General features: G+C 40.9%; 1 long non-coding RNA gene across 1 annotated transcript; it reads left to right on the top strand.

The window, feature by feature from the left end:
* The first annotated feature begins 5,016 nt into the window (after positions 1 to 5,016).
* On the top strand, positions 5,017 to 10,119 carry LOC310750818. The gene is made up of 3 exons (XR_014542306.1): positions 5,017 to 5,385; positions 7,001 to 7,104; positions 7,355 to 10,119. It is a non-coding gene; the product is annotated as an uncharacterized lncRNA (long non-coding RNA).
* The last annotated feature ends 3,349 nt before the right edge of the window (positions 10,120 to 13,468 follow it).

Below are 13,468 nucleotides of genomic sequence, written 5' to 3'. Positions count from 1 at the left end.
AAACTATTGTACAACCAACCATGCTATATGCTTGTGAAACATGAATCACTTATGAACGTCATCTCCAGGGTTCTTGTAAACAGAGAATGGTATAATTATGCCATGCTCTGCACTCTGAGTTCCTTAGAATAGGGTGAGGGTACAAAGTGGATAGATATATCTCTCCTCTCCTCTCCTTTCTCCTCTCCCACAATTGGCAAGCAGCATCTCTGCAGTGATATACACCTGGTACAGTTCTGCACTAGGCTCACTAGTTTTCAAGAAATTACAACCACGTTGTAAAGTGGTGTAAATGTTCTTTTTTCTTTTTCTTTCTTTTTTTTTTTTGCAGCAATGGCATTTCTTCTGGGTCTCAAGGAAGTACTTTCTCACTCTGAATCTGCTTGGCTTGTCAAATCAGTCTGCCATTCCCATAACAAAACACAGTGCGGGCTGCAGAAATACATTTCTGTTGTTAGTGCATCTTCTTTTTTTTATTAGAATATCCTTTAGTTTTGTCTTTTCCTCTCCAGTTCTCTTTTTTATAAACAAGTAGGCTTTGGTTTATATGTGCCAATCTACACACCACAGAAGAAGTTGGATCAAACTAGGAAGGACTTCACAGAGTGGTAGCTGCTATTGCGTGGAGCTGGAGCTAGACTGATACCATCTGAGCACTGGGAATTCTAACTAAAACTATTTTGTTGTTGTTGTTATTGTTGTTCAGATTTAGAGAGGCTGGTAAATGGAGAAGGTTCCATTAAAAGTTTGTTTAAAGAAAAATATCCAGCCAAACCCACAGGACATTTGCCAGGGAGATAATATCTCTACATAGAACAATAAGAATGAACTTTTTTGTATTTCAAAACATCAGGCAAGCCTGAATTTTATTCTACTCTGAAACAGCTAATCCACATTTAAACATCATTGTAGAAGACCAAAAAGTTGTATTGTGATACTTTGAATTGCTATTCACTCTGGGAGGTGGGCGGTGAGACTTATCCTCCTCTCTGCTTTGCTACAATAATATTATTTTCTTAACAATGTGTTTAAAAATTCTGTATCTTAAACATTCTACCTTTGCATTTAAACATTTTATTGTATAAAATCAATAGCTTTCACTGCTTCCTCAACACATTCCCTGCAAACAGAAGAGAGGGAGGGGACGTTTCCTTGCATTCTGCTTGTGTGATAATTTGGTCAGACATAACCCATAATCTCTTCAAGTTGGTTGTTTTAGTTGTGAAACTATTCTTTTTTTCATCTCATACCACTGCACTGTGCATGGGTCTGCATTCACTGGACTCCCACTTGACAACACCAGCCAAAGAACAAGCTATGAAGTTGTGATCTTGCAGTTTAGTTATGAGCTATCACTGTGCGTCAGGGATCACAATGCAGAGGGGGAAACAGTGAGTGCCATGTCCAGAGTGCTCATGCAGAAACTGCCCTTTGATTTGAATGCCTTATTATCAGGAGACACAATCCCCTTTGGATATTGTGAGCTTGACAAGCAAAGTTCTTCTGAAGTCATGGCCAAGTGAGCAAGATGAAATGGCTGAACAGCCAAAGGACTGATTGAAGAAAGATCAAAATGAATTTCTGGCTGGTCAGAAGATGTGTCTGCTTACTATATAGTCAGGCTGCGGTTTGTCATGTTGTGCGAAAAGGGCCAAATGGGTTTTTAGTTGCTTTGGGGGTGGTCTGAGAAGACTTGCATTTTTTAATATTTCTAGAGTTTCTTTCAATGGTTTTAGCTTTTAAAATACTTTCACTGAGGCTGTGTAACAGAGATTAAGAAATATATACCCTAGTTTAGTTCTGATTCAGAGACTCTAGACATGTTTGGATATCCATCTGAACATGTGAAGGGTAAAAATGTCAGTTATTATTATTATTATTATTATTATTATTATTTGTACCCCCATCAACTAACTGGGTTCCTCCAGCCACTCTGGGTGGCTGCCCACAAATATAAAAGCATAATAAAACATTAAACATTAAAAACTTCCCTATGGATGGAGGCAGGGGCACACACACAACTCCCATTACCAATACCCTCACCCATGTCACTCACACAAGCACACACCCTTCCCACAGCATTGCCTATCTTGTGCAGGGAATATCTGAAAGAGATTTCTCCTTGTGTTCCCTGAATGCAAGCAGGCTTCTCGGGGCGATCATGGACTCCACAGGACAGAAGTATCTACTTACATTCAAGTCAATGCAAGCTCCTTGCAGACCTTTCTTGCACACTTGAGGAAGGTTAAGGGATGAGGGGGGATTAATGTGCATGAGAACATTAGTGTGGAATTTGTGTGTATGCCCTTTACCCCTTCCACATTTTGAACGTGTTCGTGTCTGGCAAATGCCTGTACACGCCTTCTCAGAGCTGATTCCTTGGCTCGGATTACGAGGTGGGGTAGTGGAACTGGCTACTGAGCTGGTAATAAATGTTGGAAATGTAAGGAAACTGAAGGTACATTCTTTCACCTTTGGTGGACGTGCCCTAAGATTAAGGCTTTCTGGGAAATGATATATAACAAATTGAAAAAGGTATTTAAATATACCTTCTTGAAGAAACCAGAGGCCTTTCTCTTGGGCATGGTCAGCCAGTTGGTGTTAAAAAAGGATAGAACTTTCTTTATGTATGCTACAACAGCAGCAAGAATACTTATTGCAAAGTATTGGAAGACGCAAGATTTACCCACTCTGGAAGAATGGCAGATGAAGATGATAGACTGTATGGGATTAGCAGAAATGACTGGCAGAATCCGGGACCAGGGAGAAGAGTCGGCGGAAGAAGATTGGAAGAAATTTAAGGACTATTTACAGAAATATTGTAAAATTAAAGAATGTTGAATGATGTTGGATTGAAATTAAGGGGTTTTCAGCTGTAATGTTTTGAGATAAGGATTTGCTGAGTAAATAATTTGAATTGGAATACAAGAAGGGGAGGTACGAGGAGGTCGGGGAAATATGTCATTGAAAATTAAGTAATGTGAACTGTATGTGTTTTTATTTTTTTTTTGTTTTTTTCTTTTTGTATAAAATTTGGAAATTTAATAAATATCTCTATTAAAAAAAAAAAAGGAACTGGCTACTGAGCTGGATCCTTATCTCCCTGACTACCAAGTACAAGCTTTGACAGGTGGGTGGGGTCACCCATCTCACTCACTTGACATCACAATATCCACAGGTGATCCATTTTCTTTTGCATGAATGGTTGAAATCAAATGGCAAAAGTGCAGTGTTTTGTGAGTGTTGATGATCACATGACCATTGGCACGCCATAAGCAGAGCCCGGAGCCCAATGGGAATGAAAATTGCTCCCTTCCCAATCATTAGATTAACTATTAAGGATCTGGCCCATGGATCAGCTGTTCCCCATTCCAATCTTGGCCACCCAATACCTCAAGAGTCAACCCTCCTTGGACATATAATTTTATAGTTTTCCTGAATTCTAGGTGACAGCTTGTCTGTGTTGTTGTTTTATTTGGGTTTACGTTAGCCACCATTGATGTCATGCTCTGTTACGTTCACACTGTTGAACTAACATTTTTGATAGTCTGATGACTAGATACAAATAAACAATTTTGATTTAATCTGATTTGAGTGGAGAAGAGGAGTGAAATCTCCAAGTACCAGCAAAGTGCTTGCTATGCATTTGTCTGGATTTGTGTTGGGTGGGTGTGACCACACCAACTGCTGGCATGAAGTCCAAGAAGGGTTGGCTATTGAGGTATTGGGTAGCCAAGACTGGAAGCCCACAGTGCTTCACCCAGTACCTTAGAATGGGCGATCCATGGGCCAGATCCTGCTGGCAGTCATACCCATTCAACCTGAAGATGATAGGCTCTCTCCAGCCCCTGCCCTCTCCATTTTGGCTCCCCTGATATCCCCTCCCATCTGCCTGGTTCTGACCCTTCCCCTGTGCTATGCCATCCTTTCCTGATGAGAAGTAGAGAACGTGTGATGCAAATATATAAAAGGATGTCACATAGAGGAGGGAGAAAGGTTGTTTTCTGCTGCTCCAGAGAAGCGGACACAGAGCAATGGATCCAAACTACAAGAAAAAAGATTCCACCTAAACATTAGGAAGAACTTCCCGACAGTAAGAGCTGTTCGACAGTGGAATTTGCTGCCAAGGAGTGTGGTGGAGTCTCCTTCTTTGGAGGTCTTTAAGCAGAGGCCTGACAACCATATGTCAGGAGTGCTCTGATGGTGTTTCCTGCTTGGCAGGGGGTTGGACTCGATGGCCCTTGTGGTCTCTTCCAACTATGATTCTATGATTCTATGATTGGGAGTTGCCATCCCAGAGTTCTCCCTCTCTTCTGTAGGTCCTTCTGGGCTCAGCTTTTAATATACCCAGGGACTGCCATGCCCAGCATACAGTGTACATGTTGCTTGCTTTGAGGAGTGATCAACCAGGGGTGGGGGCAAGCCACAGTTTAAAAATGTGTGCTGAGCCTGCAGGAGTACAGGAGGCTCCCAGTTTTAGAAATTCAATTCACCCTCCAACTCATGGAGGGCAGCTGGATGGCAACGGGGGGGGGGGAGTTAGTTTGGTTGTCCCCTTTGTTCCTCCCTCATGTGTTTATTTAATCCCGACAGAGGACACTTGAAGAGGGTTTTGTGTTACCCCATAATCCAACTGGCACTCTTTCAAAGAATCTCTTTCTAGTTCTGCTGATGTCAAAGCTTATTTTTCACAGAATGAGTCTGACTGATTCAGATTGAATCTGACTGATTTATTAGCTCAAATAATCTAATCATATTTGCATAATTTGTGCAATCTGCATATATTGCATGCTTTTCACACCTCACTTGCAAAGCATATATTTACATCGCGGGGGGAGGGGGATATGCGTGTGTGGTTGAAATACAATACAGTTAACGTTCCTGGTCCCACTGAAAGCCTAATTTGAGTCTTCAGGTTATTTTCTGGCCTTCATGGTGAATAAGTGCAACAGCCACCAATGGGTGTGATGAAAGCAGACTGCTCTTGCCAGCTCCTCTTTTTCATTTTCTAATTCCATGTCTCCTTGCAAAGAAGCTGCTTCCCCAATTCTCTTGATTACTGTTGTAAAACAGAAACATTTGATCTATTGGAAGTGGTGCATGGGAGATGGAGTTTCTTGAGCGCTAAATGACTGATTCAGGGCCGTCTCATAAAGATGCTTGTTTGTCCCATCTCCCTGATTTATTGATGCTTTACTAGAAGATTGAAATCTGGAAATGTTCTCATGACTCAGAGATTCTCATTAGGCGGGGGAGCTATCAGCTGAGTACATGAAAAGGCGGGCTATATTTCCAGGCTTTGAAGTCAAGTGATGGATCTTGAGCATGTTAATGCTTCCCCATTTTGCTGGATCGGCAGGGAGAAATGCTTTTCTTTTATCACAGGTTGTATATTCACCTCTATTCATTTGTGATGATGGAGAGAATTAATGTATAATGTCCAAAGGAGGCTGTGCTTCTTAACATTCATTCATATATATATATATATTTGTGTGTGTGTGTGTGTGTGTGTGTGTGTGTGTGTGAGAGAGAGAGAGAGAGAGAGAGAGAGAGAGAGATATTTTAATATCCTCTTCAGATAAAGTAGTATCCTACTTATGTTACTATTTTTTATGAAAAGATTCAGGGTATCTTATCATATCTCATCTTTCCCTCTGACCGCTGCTGTTGCTGCTCCTGTGAGTGTTTGGGAAGATGCTCCCCCCTGCAAGCCAACTCCATCGGGCCTAAGGGGCGGGGCCTACACCCACACATACTCTGAGCAGCTCTCTGCAGCAAGTGGCGAAAATGGTTTTAAATGTTTTAAGTGTTCTTAATCTGCTGCACCTTGAATGGTGGTTTTTTTATACTATTATATTATTTTCTTTCTGTTTTGGGTGGGACAAATGTTTAGTCGGGGCAGAGAGTAGTTTAATTTTACCATAATTGTTTCTTGCTTTGTTTTTACTTTCATTATTTTGTTAAGTTATTGTATAGTTTGTATTTTGCTTTTTAAGGGGAAAGGGTCAGGGCTGCCTGGGAGTGGGCCTCAGCCAACAGAATGGCTGAGGCAGGTTCCACGGGGGGGGGGGGGATGTATTGGGACACCCAATACATTTTGTGTCCCTCCTTCTTTTGCTGCTCTTGTAAATAGAACAGCCATTTTGTGTTATGCCATGCCCAACAGTCATTTTGTGATGGGCACCCCCAAAACTTGTTAGAAAACCTATGTAATTTAATTTAATGCAATGTAACAGCTGCAATGCAGGTGACTCCATTTGCATTCTCAGAAATGCTGAATCATTGCCTTATTAATTTGTTAACTCCCTTTAAAAGTGAGTGTGTATCTTAGATAGGAGGGGTGAAAATTGAAGGTTGGATGGTTATCTTGATGTTGTTTCATTGACCAAGAATGTGGGATTGTGGAAACTTCAAGCAGATGCTGTGTCTGTAGGAGTTTGTGAGGACAGATAAGCTATGGACTGATAACTTATGATGCACTGCTAGGAAGGAGTTTTGGAAGCAAAAAGAACCTCTCTTGGGCTCAAGCAAGAGAAATACATTGTATTGGACTTGATATGCATACATGATGCTTCTTCTTAATAGTTGCCATCCTGCAAGTAAAGATTCATCTTCAAGTCTTGTGTGTGGAGTCAAATCTCATCACTGAAATTTGAGGGTGAAACCACTACATCACTCAAAAAATAGCTAACAGAACTTTCACAAAAGAGAAGGTTACATGTACATTTATATTTTCAGAATGCATATCATATACAATTCAGCTATCATACAATCACCTAGAAACAGCCTGAAAAACACACGTAAGCCACTCTAAGAATTCAATTATCCCAGCAAGTTTTTTTTATGTCCCTATTAGTGTAAAGAGCTACTGATATGCTTTCTCTCCAGTGATACCTTGCCAAACAGACATCATTTTATAAGTGCAAGAGCCAAGTTTGGATCAAGGATGCTGGAGTGAGGTCAGATTGATGTTCAGTAATGTCCCCCTTCTGATTTCCAGCAGGGTGAAGCCATCTGTGAATTTCCAACCTATTTCATCGAGGAGGCTCCAATCCTCTCCACTGGGAGAAGAAAATTCAAAGAACAGGCTAGCAGCAGTGGGAGGCAAGTATCCAGATCTGTTTTAAGAACATACAGTCAGAATCAATTTCTTGCCACAGAAATAACAGCAACAAACAGGTTTTAATAAAATTAACTCCCCTTCCCCCAGTGCTGTCACAGCTTTCTAAGGTGAGATTTGACCCACCTCTGAGGTTTAACATCTACATCAAACCACTCAGTGGGATCGTCTGGAGTATGGGAGTGTGTTGTCATCAGTATGCTGATGATACACAATTCTACTTTTCTTTTGCAGCTCAGGCAGTTGTGGCACTGGATGTGCTGGATCAGCGCCTGGCCTTGGTAATGGACCGAACAAAAGCCTGCAAAATAAAGCTCAATTCAGATAAGACAGGGACAGTGAATGGGTGGTTTCTCTGTCTGCATGAATGTGATGCATCTTGTTCTCTGTCTCTCTGCAGAGAATTCTACCCTATCTGACTGGAGATAGCCTGCCTTCAGTTGTGTACGCTCTGGCATCTTCCAGGATTGACTGTTTTATCGGTTGTGTAGAGAATTCTACTCATGTTGAAGCTCAGATCAGTAAAAGCCCCCTGCAGACATTTCCCACTCAACACAGGAATGGTCTGACCTTGTAGGTCAATGCACACAGGGACATGGGGACGGGGCTTGCATGGACATCTGTGCTTTCACAGATACAGAGTTCAAGTGCCTAGAGTGACTCTTCTGTTCTTACAAGCATCTGGTTGGCCAACTGTGAGCATTGGATGCTGGACTATATGGGCCACTCGCCTGATCCAGCAGGCTCTTCTTATATTTTTATGACATTGTGCCCATGGTGTCATCCATCCTCCCATAGCTAAAATCAGAAATGGGCGTGTGACTAATACTGGGATCACAGCATTTCCCTGATCAAATAGACAAAGCTGCAAGGCAAAAATTAGAAGTAACCTCATCTTTGGAAAACGAGGACAATTAAGTGTTACAAATCATATCCACTTATTGAGATCAGCAGAGAACAGTCTATGCTTGCTTACAATATTTATGATCAAGTCAACCCATCCTTTTGGAACAGAGAGTAGACAGATCCATTTAGAGCAGGACTGATTGCAAATAGATTACCCCTCCAGAATACGAGCAAATTAACAATAGCATAAAATCATCATTGATCTCAATAGATTTACTGCAGAGTTTAACTCCCCAGATTTGGCAAAGACTAAGGAGAATATGCTAACCAACTTAATTAGTCTAATTAACTTATGCTAATAGGCCCGATTAACCTTATGAGAAAAGGTTAAATGTCTATTTCAACCAGAAATTAGCAACTTTTTAAATAATATATATTTGCGCACACACACATGCTGTGGATGCTGCTGAAATAAGGTGAATTATGGCTGAGTTCACAGGAGTAGTCATTTCTTAATAAAAAACTGAAATGCTGTGTTTCCTGCAGCAGTATCTGAAAACAAAGTTAAATGAAATGGGTATTTTTTTCGTGCAGTACTCAGACTTTAGGTTTCCAAAAATTACTCTTTTTTTTCATTAGAACTCAAGGGTCCACCAACCCAACCCTGGTACAAAATATTGGCTTAGGAAAGGGGGCATAGAATGAGCATATGTTGAACCCAGGAATTTGTATTCAGTAGTAGAATAGGATTTTGTATGCATATGCATATGCACTTACACCTCTACTCATGTTTCCCCAAACTTTCTTGATTTCAGCAGTCTAATTTAGGTGGGAGAAACAAATTTATTATTTATTTTGCTACTATTAAGCTGTTAGGAGTTAGAAACCCTTGCTGATTTACTGCAAATGACCTGGAGATCTACTAGTGAACCCCCAAACTAGTCTATGTCCACCTCTGTTCTTTAGTATTCATTCATTGTTCATGGATATTCATGATGGATAGCCGCAGTTTAGAACCCCATGTCTCCAAAAATACAGGAGGTTCCCTGTTCACAATTAAACTTATAGAGGGTGACTGGAACAGGGGTGGCAGATGAGCTAGTGTGCTTGTATATGCTGAACCCCAGAAAAGAGGCTCGTCAATTGGCCTCAGTTGCCTCAAAGGGTTGATATGGTGTTAAAATGGAATAACTCCTGGATGCCACTTTCAGCTCCTCTGAGGAACAATAGGGTGCCAGTGTGTCCAAGTTTCATTATTGAGTTCTATTATGAAAGACTGGTGGGAGATGAAGACTAGAGAGGAAATGAAAATGAATTAATTGCTAGGGTTAAGTTCAAGTGTAAGTGAAATTGTGGGTTTAATTATCACCCTACCACTCCTCCCCCACCCCATTTTATGAGGAGCAAAGAGAATTCACCTTATCACCAACTAGGACTCCAATTCACCTTTAAGGAGGTGATGAGGCATTCCCAATATTTGCTACTGAGAGCTGGGACATAGGCTGTGGAGTTCAGGTTCTGTTTGGAACCAACGTATCTCACCTACAGAGAGCTGTGGTGCCTCAGGAAGTGATTCAGAAATGCCCCTCAACATCTGAATGGGTGCAACTATGGAGAAGAGGGTAGGAATCAGACTACTCCACACTCAGTGTTGGGATATGTTTGTTCTAGCAATAAGGCAGCTCCTGTAGTTGAATAGCAAAAGTTCACATGTGTTTAATTGCTACAAATCTTGCTAAATTTGAGTTTAATAACTTGTGGGCCCTGCTTTACTGCATGTTATATGTCTCACTCTGGGTGGGGGCGCGATTAAGGTTCTTGAAAATCTCAAATATTTTTAAAAGGAAACATTCAGATATACGCTCCAGGACACTTCCTGAAGACAACTCAGAAACCAGATGGGTGGGTTAATGAGATACTGACTGAACTCAGTGTCCTGCATAGCTTTCTTATAACTGTTCCCCACAACTAGCAAAACCAGAATAACTGTATTTATACCTGTCAGAGAATTACCTTTTAAACAAGCATAGAACATACTTCCCATGGTATGAGGCATGCACAGACTTATAGATTTGAGTTTGACTTTACAAAGTTATTCCATTTCTGTGTGCAGCTAACAGTTCCAGCTGTTTCCCCCCTCTACCACATAAGACAGAGTCAGCACTGGGTAGAAAACATGAACATGCTCCCCCCAAAAAAATTAGCCACACTAGCACTTTAGAAATGCATCCTCTAGATCTAAACACAAACCAAAAAAAGAAAAGAAAAGAAAAAGGTATCTGTGGGTCCTGGAGGGAGAGAAATTATAGGGCTTGCCATGTCATTTACCTTCCATGGAGTCATTTTTCTCTCTGACTATAACGGCATTTTAAAGGGCGACAGGGGTGGCCTGGGGAGTCTGTCAAATTAAAATGAGGGCTCCTGTGGTTCCCCCCCCTCTCCCCTTCGCTGAGCACACATACATGAAATGTACAAAAAACCTCTCCAGAAATAACAAGCGACAAAGAATATTCATCATGTCCGATCTGTGGTGGCACCAAGCAAGGTGGTGCCACCCTTTGTGCCTTGCTAATCTTAGCAATAATCTGAAAGACTAATATACATTTTGATCAACAGGAAAAGAGCGGGAGGATTTATATAATAGTTATTCTACCAAGGGGCCATTATGGACAGAAAGCATAAGACGCTACTGGGGATGGAGCCAGGAGTTCTGTTGCCTAGAATTCAGGGATGGACACAGCAATCTGATTTTCAGTTTTGCATGTTTGTTCAAATTCTTTTCAATCCCATTTCTGCATCAATCTACCTTGTGGTTTAAGAAAAAACACACATGTAATAAAATTAGCATTATTTTTTAATATATCTTTTCGTGAAAGGTTGTATCCAATATGGCACTTTGTTAAAATCACTTTGCGGTATACTTGTTCCCCTGGCAAAATGTTTTGTACCATAGAGGGTGTTCAGCATCCCTTACAATCAGTTTGCCCCTAACCATAACCATATGTGCACTTACAGATAGGTAGCCGTGTTGGTCTGCCATAGTCAAAACAAAAAATTTTTTTTCCAGTAGCACCTTAAAGACCAACTAAGTTAGTTCTTGGTATGAGCTTTCGTGTGCATGCACACTTCTTCAGATACACACATATGTGCACTATATCACTTATTTCACAAGCTGGTTTCTGGTAACTTTGCTGCACAATAGATTGCACAATATGCTTCACAAGGAGCTTCTGCTAGCACAGCTGTTACATTGTATCCCTTTGTTGTGAAAAAATAAAGCTCACTGGTCTGCTAGTTTAATTTTGGATGCAGCCCAATATATTCATTTTTGTGTGCATTTTACTCTCAGTTGTGTAAAAGGTAAAGGTAAAAGGTAAAGGACCCCTGGACGCTTAAGTCCAGTCAAACTTGACTATGGGGTTGTGGCACTCATCTTGCTTTCAGGCTGAGGGAGCCAGCGTTTGTCCACAGCCAGGTCATGTGGCCAGCATGACTAAACCGCTTTTGGTGCAGCGGAACACTATAACAGAAACCAGAGCACACAGAAATGCCGTTTACCTTCCCTGCCACAGGGGTACCTATTTATCTACTTGCACTGGTATGCTTTCGAACTGCTACGTAGGCAGGAGCTGGGACTGAGCAACAGGAGCTCACCCCATTGTGAGGATTCGAACCGCCAACCTTCTGATTGGCAAGCCCAAGAGGCTCAGTAGTTTAGACCACAGTACCACCCGCATCTCAGTCATGTATTTTTGCCATCACACCAATAAAGAAGATTTGAGATGCAACAAGTATGGTGAAAACAGATTATATTTGTTATACTAAAATATAACAAATTAGAGGATTTGCAAAAACTGATTAGCCAAATCAGATGATTCTTCCCATCTCTTGGGCATGTTTACGGCTGCAATCTGCAATTACACAGCAAAGAACTGGAAGGAAATTCTTCCTCCTTGCTATGTGGACCTTTGATATGTGAACCTGAAAAACACATTGTGGTTCCATTGAACAGCATTCACCCTGGTGTATATGGCAAGCCTAAAAGACATCCCAACGACCCCTCCGCAAGTGCAAGGCAGTGGAGAGTGACAAAAGAGTGCCCTTAACCCAATAATGCCTCAGGTATTTAACCAAACAGTTCTTACATCCTTTCACCTTCCCAGGCTAAATGCCAGTTGAGCCAAATACATACAATGCTTCTCTGATAACACATAAGATCACCCAACAATGTTCGGTAGACAAAAAAAGGCCAATCAGGGAATCTCCCACAAAATTCCCAATTAGCCACCCTCAAGGGCAGCTATTAGAAATTTTAGAATGGAACAACTCATTCAGCAGAATTATGAATGAGTGATCATTTTTAAGAAACTTGGATCAAATATCTTTGGGTAGCTATTTTATTCTGCTTAATTGTTATTTTAGTATGTGTTAAGTCATTGTATTTTCTGCTGCCCAATATGGTCTTTTGGCTGAAACAATAAAACTGACTGAGTGGTTTAAACCATCATAGAACACAGACACATTTCTAAGACCTTGCATTTGCCCAAAGGTTAAATGCATCCAGTGGAACTAATCCATAGGAGGGAGCTGCCAGCTGTTGCCAATTCTCAAACTGTGAAGTCAAGGAAGAGAGGGTAGGGATCTAGCTGGGTTTTCTGTGGCTGAAATGAAGCTGTCATCTGTTCCAAGGAAGATTGAAGAGCTTCTGTATCCACCTGCTTAAAATGAAACCATCCAGCATTGCTAAGTAAATTAGGAAGAGAGAATCGTAGAAAGAAAAGTTTCCATAAACCAATATCCAGATGAGGAATACTTATGGACCAATGCACGAAAAAGAAAATGTGCACATTGAAAGGTGTCCACAGTGCATTCTGGGGGAAATTATGTCTCCATATTCCTTCTGAAATAAATTATGTTGTCTTAAAGTACCTGTTGTTGATTTTCCCCAGAACATGCACATAAAACACATTTTTATCAAACAGTTGCATGTGTACTGCTGTGCTAAAATGTTTTCACAAACTCTTCTTTTGAACATTTATCCTAGGAATCATACTTCCTAAGATCAAAACATAGGGAGTGGAAACTAGTGGGCCTGCAAGCAGACAGGGAAATCCCTGGTAAATTAGGGGTGACGATTGTTTTAAAAAATGAAGATCTGAAATAGTCATCAAAAAGATGGCAGATATGACAGCTGTCTTACGTGTAATAGGAGGGGCAGAAACGCTACACTAAATGTCTAATTTCTACATTGTTCAGAATGGCAATCCTCAGGGCCGGATTTAGGTTTGATGAGGCCCTAAGCTACTGAAGGTAATGGGGCCCTGTATATGTCCAGCTGTCCTTTGTCAACAACAAATTGTTGCTGTTTTTGTGTGTTGAATATATGCTATATGGTAATTTATGGACCTAATAGGTATCTAAAGCCATTTGCACATAACAAAATACGTATTTCATCAAAGTAATTGTTGAACTGAAATACAATTAAGAAGAAGTATATATAGC

This window comes from Podarcis filfolensis, assembly GCF_964270895.1.
Source record: "Podarcis filfolensis genome assembly, chromosome: 15".
In the NCBI taxonomy this organism is placed as follows: Eukaryota; Metazoa; Chordata; class Lepidosauria; order Squamata; family Lacertidae; genus Podarcis; species Podarcis filfolensis.
Note: the sequence above shows the minus strand (reverse complement) of the source record. Positions and strands in the feature narration are given on the sequence as shown.